We start from the raw sequence: 10522 nt of genomic DNA, 5'->3' as shown, positions 1-10522 counted from the left end.
GGGTACGAGGTCGTGACGAGGGTGGCAGGAGGGGGGAGGGGGCATTAACGGCAAGTGTAAAGAGTGTAGAGATGGTCGATGCAGGCCTTTCTTCGTTCGTGCTCCGTCACTCGCGATACAGAGTTGACTCTTTAATTCTATAATAAATTGCTCGCGGTAATAACTCTAGCCGTACTTGGTACGGAATAATGCATATATCTGACGTTAATAATTGATTAAACCACCGATCCGTCCGTCCGTCCGTCCGTATGCATGTATGTATGTGTGTGTGTGTGTGTGTGTGTCTATTTGTCTTGTCGTCCATCTGTTCCGCCTGTTCACTGTCGCCACGTGTCGCGAAGAATCTACCGATCGAAGATCAAGCGCAAGTGACAAACAACAGCGTGATCGGCCAAGGGAAGGTGGTGAGTGAAAGGGTGGTGTCGTGTGTTGACCCGCGCGCGTTCGTCGACGGATAATGCATCATCGATCGCGGATCGCGCACCTTGCTCGTCGTCCTCCCGGCGACACGCTCCGTCGCGCTCGACGATCGCAGATACCGGTTCTCGCGTTCCCTCGACCTTCCCTCCGGAGGCCTCGTTCGACGAAACAGCGGCTAACCGTCGAGTCGTATCTCGCGCGTCGTCCGCGACATCGAAACTGGGATCATCCCCCCTCTCGGCTGCGGACCGCTACGCTTACGTTACATTTCGTTTCATGTTTCTTTTTTTTTATCTTGGAATCCTTATAAAAATTTACATCGATGACACACGCGCGCGCTTCTCTACGTCGCATCTAGCTTATCTACTAAGTAATAAACGCTACAAGTTTAATTGCGTATGTAACATCGTCGCCGCTGCCGTTTTGCAGTGTTCTTCTATGCGCGTCGTTCCGCGCGCGCCAAAGTTTCCGGATGTCACCGCGACAGACTCGGGATACCGCTCGAAAGTTAGTCCGCCGCCTCGCGAAGTCACGCGTCGATTGACGACATCGAACACGGCGGCAGAAGAAAATGCCGTGCTGTCTTTTTCTCCCTTTCTCTTTCTTTCGAGATGTCGTTCGAGATCTCTTGAAACGAGAGGCGGACTTAACGATAGGGGAGTTATCATCATTGTTGGTGCATGGAACTCAGTATAATGCAAAGGAGTAACAATCGCTTCTTAGGAACACTTACACACCGAACAAGTCAAGTAATCGTAAAGGGGGGAGCGATCGAAAAATAAAAAATTATCGACGTTTTCTCTCCCTCTCTCTCTCACACACACACACGTACATACATACATACACACTCACTCTCACTCGCTTTCTCTCTCTTTCTCTCTCTTTCCTTCTCTCTCGCATCGTAATAACGATCCTGTCCCGCAGGCATTAGAAAACGCAACGAAATGTACTCGGATTTTCCTTCCATTGATAACAACGATAATCCATCTCTCTCTTTTTTTCTCCCTAGCCCGCTCTCGCACATGACGATATTTATGCGTATAATATATTTATATGTGTATAATATACAATGGCGCGTCGGGGCTCCCTCTTTTCCATATCTTCCCGGTATAACAAGAGACAGCAAGATCCTTCAGCGGAGGCTGCGCTCAAACATTCTCGCACTCGCGCTCCGATTAACTCGCACCACCGATTCATTGAGCATCGTCCGCCACTATATCCGGCCTTTGATCACTTCGAGCGATTTAACACGCCGCAGAGTATAGAGTATATAATGAATACGCGTGTAATAGCAATAATATCGTAACCATGTTCATAGAATTAATAAATAGCGATCGTCCGCGGTACATACGGCACGTGCATGCGGAAAATAGAGCGCTGATGATGATGATGATGATGATGAGAGTCCGTTGCGGGATATTTTCACTTGCCTCTGCGATCTAATTTGCAAATCGTAATTAGATAGGTAACTACAAATACGAGAGAGAGTATGTCGACATGTAATTAAAAGAATTTCAGCGTTTTGCCGGTTTTGTACACAGAGCATTCGCGATTTATACGTGAAGCCTCGACCGACCGACCGACTGAACAAAACTCGAGCGAAAACGAGGAACAGGAAGGTCTCAATGAACATCGAGTATCCGTAATCCAAACGCTTCGAGAAGCTTAGTTTACGGTTATCCATGTTTACCGAAACCTTCCCGTTCGTCTTCGTGAACTCAATCAGCCCCATCGGCGAAGTTTTTACTTATAATTCCGCGACAACCCTCAGTATGTGTCTTCTCTTAATTAGAATCGTTATCAAATATTAACGTTCACGAAGTGAGCTGTAGCTGAGAAGTAATTAGTACTTTAATCCCCATTCATTACATTTATTCGGTTTAAACGACGATAACAGCGAAACCAACGGTGAGCGTAAAAACGCGACAAATTAGAGGAGACAAATTCTTTCCGCCGGAAAATGGAATAGGAGAATGGAGGAGACCGCATCGATCGATTTGATAACTCATTCGAAGGGGGTCCCAAGGAAGGAGACCCTCGTCTAACTCTCGACGGGCCGACTCTCTCCTGTCAGGGATTCTTCGTTCCGTGTGAGACGAAAGAAGCGATTAGAGTCGTGCAGGGAGAAAACAAATTTTGCTAGAACAGCAAATATTTGTCAATATAGTGACGGCAAAAAAAATTTGTTTGGACAGCAAAAAATTAATCTGGACAGAAGCGGAAAGATTTGTTAAGAGTATTCATTTTGCTGGATATATGGACGATTAATACCCTTACCAAATCTTTCTGCTGTCCAAACAAATTTTTGTTTGCTGTCACCATATTGACAGACATTTGCTGTTCCAGCGAAATTTGTTTCCTCCGTGCGGGAGAAAGAATCGCGTCGTGCTAAAACCGAAGGAGAAGCTACGCTGAAACAGTGGCCCCTGTGAGGACCGGGAAAAGGAATCTACACCGCCGGTATATCGCGACATACTTAATAAATTCGAGCGGGATAAGAGAGTATAGAGCTCGATTGTTAACGTTAACGTATCTCTGTTTATTTATTTATCTTTTCTCCTTGAAGTTTATCGGATAGTATAGCGATAGATAGAAATGTAAACTCGTTACTTCGATTATTGTCGACTGTGTGTAACAACGAATGCTCGCGAATCAAAGTTCTTTTTTTTCCTTTTTGTTGACGTTTCTCGAAGAGCCAGAATTAGCGCCCGTAATAATTATTCTTTGGCGCTCGAAAGCTTGCCTCTCTGCGTGTGTGGGAACTTCGAAGAATCGTTTACTTGACTTTTTTTTTTAATTTACCGCTATGTCTCGTAACGTCGTGCCTCCTTCAACAATCGGCTAACTGGTCTATCTATAGAAGTATGCAATCGTTACATAGTGAAAACGTTCTCTCTCTCTCTCTCTCTCTCTCTTTCTCTCTCTCTCTCTCTCTCTCTCGACGAGAGTATTCTAAATAAATTCCTATGCGTTATAATCGCGCGGTTATTGTTAGAATACGCGGTTAATTTCTTTTTTTGCTTTTCTTTTTCTTGTCGCGCCACGAGTACCTTCTCGGTCACACGGTGTAACGTTTTTTTTTTTTAAAATCCAGGTGACGAAGTGACGTAAGTCGGCACATAGGCGCGCTCGCGCGCACCTTCGTGAGAGAGAAGTCGGATTTAAATCATGCAAGAAGTACTCTCTCGCCGATTCGGCGTCCGCTTACTGTGACGCAGCTTCTTAAAGGAGTCACACGCCGGGAGAAGAAACACACAAGGTTCTCCTTTGAAAAGTACGGTACGGCAAACGAACGTTCTTTTCGTTTCTGCCGCGAGAGATTCCGTAGGAACGCGCCGTCAGGTGGAGCCTGGCAAGAGTGGAGGAACGAGCGGTTAGCGTGTAAAGAGTGATGGCAAACCCGCGACAAGCAGCCGTACGCTGTACGTTATTAAAGACTCGCGAGCGGTAGACGAGTTCCAACAGACGTTATCTCTGGCGTTGCCGTTTTAACGCATCGGGAACGAGATTCGCTCTCGGTGAAAGAAAGAAGGTGTTCTGGAATCGCGTTTATTCCTTCCTTCACTTCGTAACACCGTACCGCGCCGTACCTCGTGCGATTTTAAGGTAGCAGTAGCATAAAATGAGCCTTTTAAGAATTCGTTGAAACTTGCGCCGCGTATACGTTGAAATATTATCTGACTCGTTGATCGAGCAATTGGAAAAAAGATTGACCGTTCGAGAGCCGAAATGTCTGTAATTGAAGTAGACATTTTTTTTTATACGTGTTCCTTGAGATTAGCGTGCTACTTTTGTTTTCTGTTTTTTATATTTTCCAAACTAAAAGTAAGATTTTGATGAAAAACTATGATATTAAAGAGTATTTATGCAGACGTTACACATAATTTCAGAATTATTATACCGCTTTGTTTGGAAAATACAGCGGTGTAAAGTTCGTATAACTTATAACAATACTCGAAATATATATACATATGCACATATTTAAACACTTTTACACCTTTTTTTACTGTCTATGCATCTCTATTAGATTAGATTAAAAATAGAATTAATAAGAAAAATAAATAATAATATCTTCGTATTTGTAATATTACGCATACATATACCTCAATTCCGTCTCGAATTAACATTTATCTTTTAGATAGCGAAATAAATATATAGGAACGAGATTTTGCTTGATAAATACTAAATTTATGAGTCTCTTTGATGCGCAACTGGGAATATAGCACTCAGCGCTACTACTACCTCAATACCTGTCCATTACAGCGTTTCTGGATTATCCCACAGTAGAGTAATTATTAAAGCAAGAGAAAGGAGGAAGTGAGAGGTAATATTGCAGAAATCATCATTATCATTACGGTCATCACGAAATAATTGGGTGTCACGTAACGTCGTCGAACTCGAATCGCGAGCTCATATCGATGTATTGATAATTAAATTTTATCGAGATTAAATTACAATCTTTCGTAAGACGATCGTGCAAATTGGAAAACTCTGCTTGTTCGCAGTGTGTTAAACTGATATCGTCGCGTCTCCTTTTCTCTCACACATCTCGGATGTTAAAGCCGACATTCGAGTTTCCATTTCGCAGCAACTTGAAATGTGCGTCGTCGGTAATTCACCGTAAAATCGTCCCCGTTCCGTCATCATCGTGGCTTCTCTCGCGACGAAAGCAAATTGAAAAAAGAGAAAAAAATAAGAAGAGATACCAAATCAAATCGCGAAAAGATCGTGAGGAAGCGTCGCGATTGGAGAGTAACTCGACTTAATTGCACATAGCGTCAAGTGTACAGAGTACGCGTGTTCTCGTTATCCCTCTCTCGCTGTCTCGCTTTCTGTTCTTATATATATATGTATATTTTCTCTCATTTTTTTTCCTCGTCATTTGCTGAAATATATTCGCGCGTATTTTAGCTTGTAACTTGAAACGATCCTGCAACTGACCGGAAGAAATAGTTTTTTTTTCGTCGCATTTAAGATTTCCTCTCTGCTGCTCTTGTATTCTTCGTATTTTTCTTTTTTTGGAATTTTTTTGTCGTATAACATGTAACATGAGAAATCGTAGCTTACTCGTTAAAGACATCCCTACACAACACGGCTACGGTAATGCGTAAATGGATATGTGCGCAAGTGCGTGTGACGAATCGGCTGGAAGGAAGAGGACGCGGCAGGAGGAAAATAAGAGGGAAAATGAGGACGAGAGGAAGAGGTGGTGGAGGAGGAGAAGGCGGTGGAGTCATGGAGGGGGGGGGGGGCGCAGGAGAAGATAAAGTGTCCGCGCGTACGCGCACATACGCACACGTACGCACGTGCGCACATAGGCACACACGTTTAAAGTATATTATGTATAGATTCTGTATATAATGTCAATCATTGATTTTTTTTTCTTTTCGTTAAGTAACTAGCCTCTTCGAATATGTATATATATACACATAGATATATATGTACAGAACATATATATGTGAATATATATATATGTATATATATTTGCAATTAAGTAATAATTAGTATATGGGTTCGCGATCTCTCCGTCTCGCTTGAAACATTCGTTCCTCTCATTGGACTCGCACGAATCTACTCTCTCTCTCTTTCACTCACGCACACACCCTCTCTCTTTTTCTCTCGCTCTCTCTCTCTCTCTCTCGATATATCTCTCGAACTGTCGTTCTCGCACGCTTCACACGCATTCTTCGAACAACCTATGACTAGTGCCCTACCTATGCTGCGGCGCGCTATGGTAGACAACAACAAGTAATCATTACCCCTAGACCTCTCTGATCTTTTATTTATTTTTTCACTTGATCTACTTTCGTATCCGTATATGCCGTAAAAATGTTGTATATAATGATATTAATATATTGTTATATTTCGCTTTATTGCACACACGCGGCAATTGTGCGCCTGTGGGCGCGCCAGCGCCGTGCATCATCAGCCCGGATCGCGCGTCCGTATCTCCTCATATTCTGTTACTCTCGTTTTCTTCCGAACGCGGAAATCGTTGATGATTAAGGCGTCGATCGTTATCGATGATCTTCCCCGGGTGCGCTCCCGCCTTGTCCTCGTCGTCGTTCCGATCGCGATCCCGAAACGCTTAAAATCCGCAGCACTCGGCAGGAGCAGCTGGAATCCCCGGCGCTGGGGCTCCACGGTGACCTCGTGACGTTCTTCAACATCGTCAGCGTGTGTTTCCTCTTTCTCCCTTCTTCTTCTTCTTCTTCGTTCGCATCTTCTTCATGTATTTTTTTTCTTTTTCAGTGAGGGTGCCTTTTTTGTTCGTTATGACTGTATTTTTTTTGTTTATACTTGCGATTAGTTCCATTACGTTGAACTCGTAGTCGGCTATTACGCGACTGCTAATTGTTTAAACTGAGATTCGTCCCGCGCGAACTTTGGAACGTGGTCGTTGATGCGCTTCGTCGGTCTTCTTGCCTCTATTCGGAAAGTGGCTTTCCGTGTCGCGACTATTGCGAGAATAGCGAGAAAAATTAATTGCCGTTTCGCAGAAAAACGATTTCGCTCCGAGATGCGTCGCGTACGCGCGCGTAAAACAATTAACCTGTTATGCCTCGGCCCCGATCTAAGTAACGCGTCGCAGACGTAGATCTTACGAACATCAAAAAACGAAATTGTTACCGTAATAAAAACGTTCTCACCTTGGAATCGTCGATGTGAACGTATACAACGTTACATATTTTACATATTTATATGTGTCTGCGTACTCATGTATTTATATATTTATATATTTATATTTATATATTTATATGTGGTGTGTATGTATATATTTATATTTCTTCTCATTTCGCCGTTCATCTTTCTAGCACTCTGCGGTGACCTAATTTATCTCGTAAGTCGTGATTTTTTTAACTAAGTCGTATCCCGTAAATCTATTACTGCGGCGATGGACGGGGGTACAACCTTATATATATGCGGCGTTTTTTTTTTTATAATGGCAATAATGATTTATATATATATATAAAGAAAAGCCCGAAAAACACGAGGTCTTTCCGAAATTTGCGTCACGGATAACACACTGATCGCCCAGAAAATCGCAATCGCCCATCCTCTTTTCCCGGTATGTATGCAACTCGATAATCGGCCGACGATCCAGTTTACGACTCGAATTCGATATAATACATATTTATATATAATCTGTAATCATAGAAACTTTATAACGTTCGTATAATCCTCATCTAATTATCTTACGGCTTAAGTCACTAATAATATTACTAAGAAATCAGTTATATATATATATAATTTATTTATTTATTTATTTATTTATGTATATTCAACGTTTCTCTCTTTGATATGTGCGTTCGCGCTTTGTGAATGCCAAGAAAATATTCGAAGCGTTCGATCTTGTTATCTTTCACAGCGTGCGTTTTGTGTCCCATTTTTTATTTCACTATCCCGCGTTATTATTATTATTATATTCGCGTTATAATCGTAACGATTATACAATGTCGCGCCGAATCGGCCGAAAGAGAGCGGTGAGCGCTCTCGGAGGTCGCACGATCGATCGAGATGCTGAGAACAGACGCTTTTCGCGTCTCAGCTTCGCCGCTCACTGTCCCTTTTCTTTTCTTATCTCCTTTGAACTAGTCGCGCCGAAAAATTGAGGGATCGTATCGATCGTCGTCGCGTGCCCGGTTCTAATTCTACCGACCCTCGTCGGGATATAAAAATTCCCCTACGGTTCTCAAAAGCTACGTTAAAAAGTATGAAATCAACTAAATGCTCTCAATGCCTGCGCTTAGTCTAAAGTTCGAAACGTTTCTACGAGACGGATATCCCGTATTCGTAAGTTAACAGCTACCATCAACGCTAAACAGTACAGCGTATTGCATCCACATAAAAATATAAAAGGGTCCTATACATATCGTAACAATACAAGTTGATCCTTGCCGCGCGAATAAAAGTTTCGAAAGCCATCCGTTTGGAAATTAAGCTTTTGTTAAAGTAAAAAGATAATTTTCTTTTCAGAAGGTTCAGTGTAGGTGTATGTGTGTGTTTGTGTAGGTGTACGTGTAGTCTAACGCCCTCAGGACTGTCGTAATAATCATTATACTGTTTAGGATTGAAAATGCATTAACGCTAACGAGAGCCTGTTCCTTTTTTTCTCGCGCTTCGACGGATTTCGTTCCCCTCCCGCGTGACAAAAGGACTCACATCTTACACGGAAAAAAAGTATTGCAGTAAAACCCGCAAAATCTAATGTAATGCCGGACCATACGGGAATTATGACTGAAATTATCACGTGTGTTGTAATCTTTAATGTTGTATACACATGATACACATCATTAAAGATGTGACAACACATGTGATAATTTCAATCATAATTCCAGTATGATCCAGCATTGATTGCATAAAATTTTGCGGCAGTTTTACCACAATATTTTCCCCGCGTAGTTGCTTTAAATTCGAATTCGGAAGAAATTAATCTCGCGATGCGTTCCGACGAGACGGACGTCTCGATTTCTCACACCGGAAACCGGAACGATTCCTTTCGAGAAAGAGAGAGTACGCCTCGTCTCATCGCGTTCGTCTCAAGTCTAAAATTATATATGTTACGCGTGTTACGCGTGCATAAAACAAATATATTTTCTTTCTCTCTCTCTCCCTTCCCCGCTCCCCTTCTCTCTCCCGTTCGCCACTTTCATGCTCCACGCGAATATGCGTGCGTACGTGCATGCATGCGTACGCCAATTCGGCAACACAAGGATCAGAGACGGTCGTGTCTTTCTTTACGTGAATTGAATTAGAAGCGGAATAGCCGGTACTCTATGTAAAATTGATGCCAGATTCCGCGCGCGCGGAAATATCGAACGAATCAACGACACGTAGACTGCACTCGATCATCCCTCGCCGCGTCCCCTTCCGCCGAATGCGGCGATTCCGCATCGGTCGTGCTCTATCTCGCCGGATATCGCCGGACGAATTATTCTTCACGCGAGCGCTACTTCAAATCAGAAATGCCAAGATCAAAACGCGGTCGAACCAAAGAGGAAATGATAGGGACACATACACACACACAAAGAGTAGCCATGTCGTGCTTCAGCTGTTTTCAGTTGTGTGCGCACAGGAAAAAGTTCCTTTGAATTTAGCGTACGTATTTGTTTGACTTAGCTTTGATATAAATAACATAATTTTAATAATATCAATATAATAAATTTAATTAATACCAAATACTATTTTGTTTGAATGAAAATGTTGTTTCGTTAGAGCAAACCACGTTGTTTGATAGGAAAAAAAAACCAGTATTATTCGGAGGAAATAATATTTCGTTTTCGATAAAAAAAATTATTTCATTATATATTAAATATTATTCCACTGAAACAATAAGAAGGTTTTTAAATATTTTTCCAACATAGTGTTACTTCTTCCAAATAATTTATCGCTTGTGACTGAATCATTGTAAAGTTTCGAAGAAAATATAAAAGAAATATGTTATTCGACGTAAAGATATTTATCGTTTGAGAAACCAAACCTGTTTGTTAAGTCAAACATTCATTTGCATGCTCCGCTCCAAAAGACAGATCTGTTTGAATTAAGGCAGTTTTTTATGAAATCCAAAGAAATCTTTTTCTCCGTGCGTCGACGTGGTTTCTCTTTGTGTACATATCCCGTCCATTTCCTTCGGAGCCGCGTCTTGATTCTGGCATCGCTGCCTCCAATTCGTCATATCCGATCGCACAAAAGGAATAAATCACGCGAGTCGAAGGCGTTCCCGATGCCTCGGAATCAGCAACGTTCCCGTGTACGGCGCAGCGTCGATTATGTTTGTCCCGCGGTATATTACGAAGCATAAATTACGCCGATAGCACAGCTGCGCTTCGAGCCCTCCGGGCCAGGTCCGGCACGACCTTCGACTTATCACGCGATTCGCCGCCGCTAATCCGCTTTCGCTGTTTCGCCGCTCGACTGACAGACTAATCCTTTTCGTGCTCCGCACATTACGCCGTAAAGTGCCCCGACACGGCGTTCCCCATTTTTCCCGTTCGTATACACATTTCTCCATTTATCGTTCGACGTCACGGAACAACCCGGTTCGGTTTTTCAACGCTGCTAAATCCGCTCGAGGACGGTTCACTTCCGAGTACCCCGCGAG

Source organism: Dinoponera quadriceps, unplaced genomic scaffold (genome assembly GCF_001313825.1).
Source record: "Dinoponera quadriceps isolate SergipeBrazil2010 unplaced genomic scaffold, ASM131382v1 scaffold367, whole genome shotgun sequence".
NCBI classification, from domain to species: domain Eukaryota; kingdom Metazoa; phylum Arthropoda; class Insecta; order Hymenoptera; family Formicidae; genus Dinoponera; species Dinoponera quadriceps.
Note: the sequence above shows the minus strand (reverse complement) of the source record.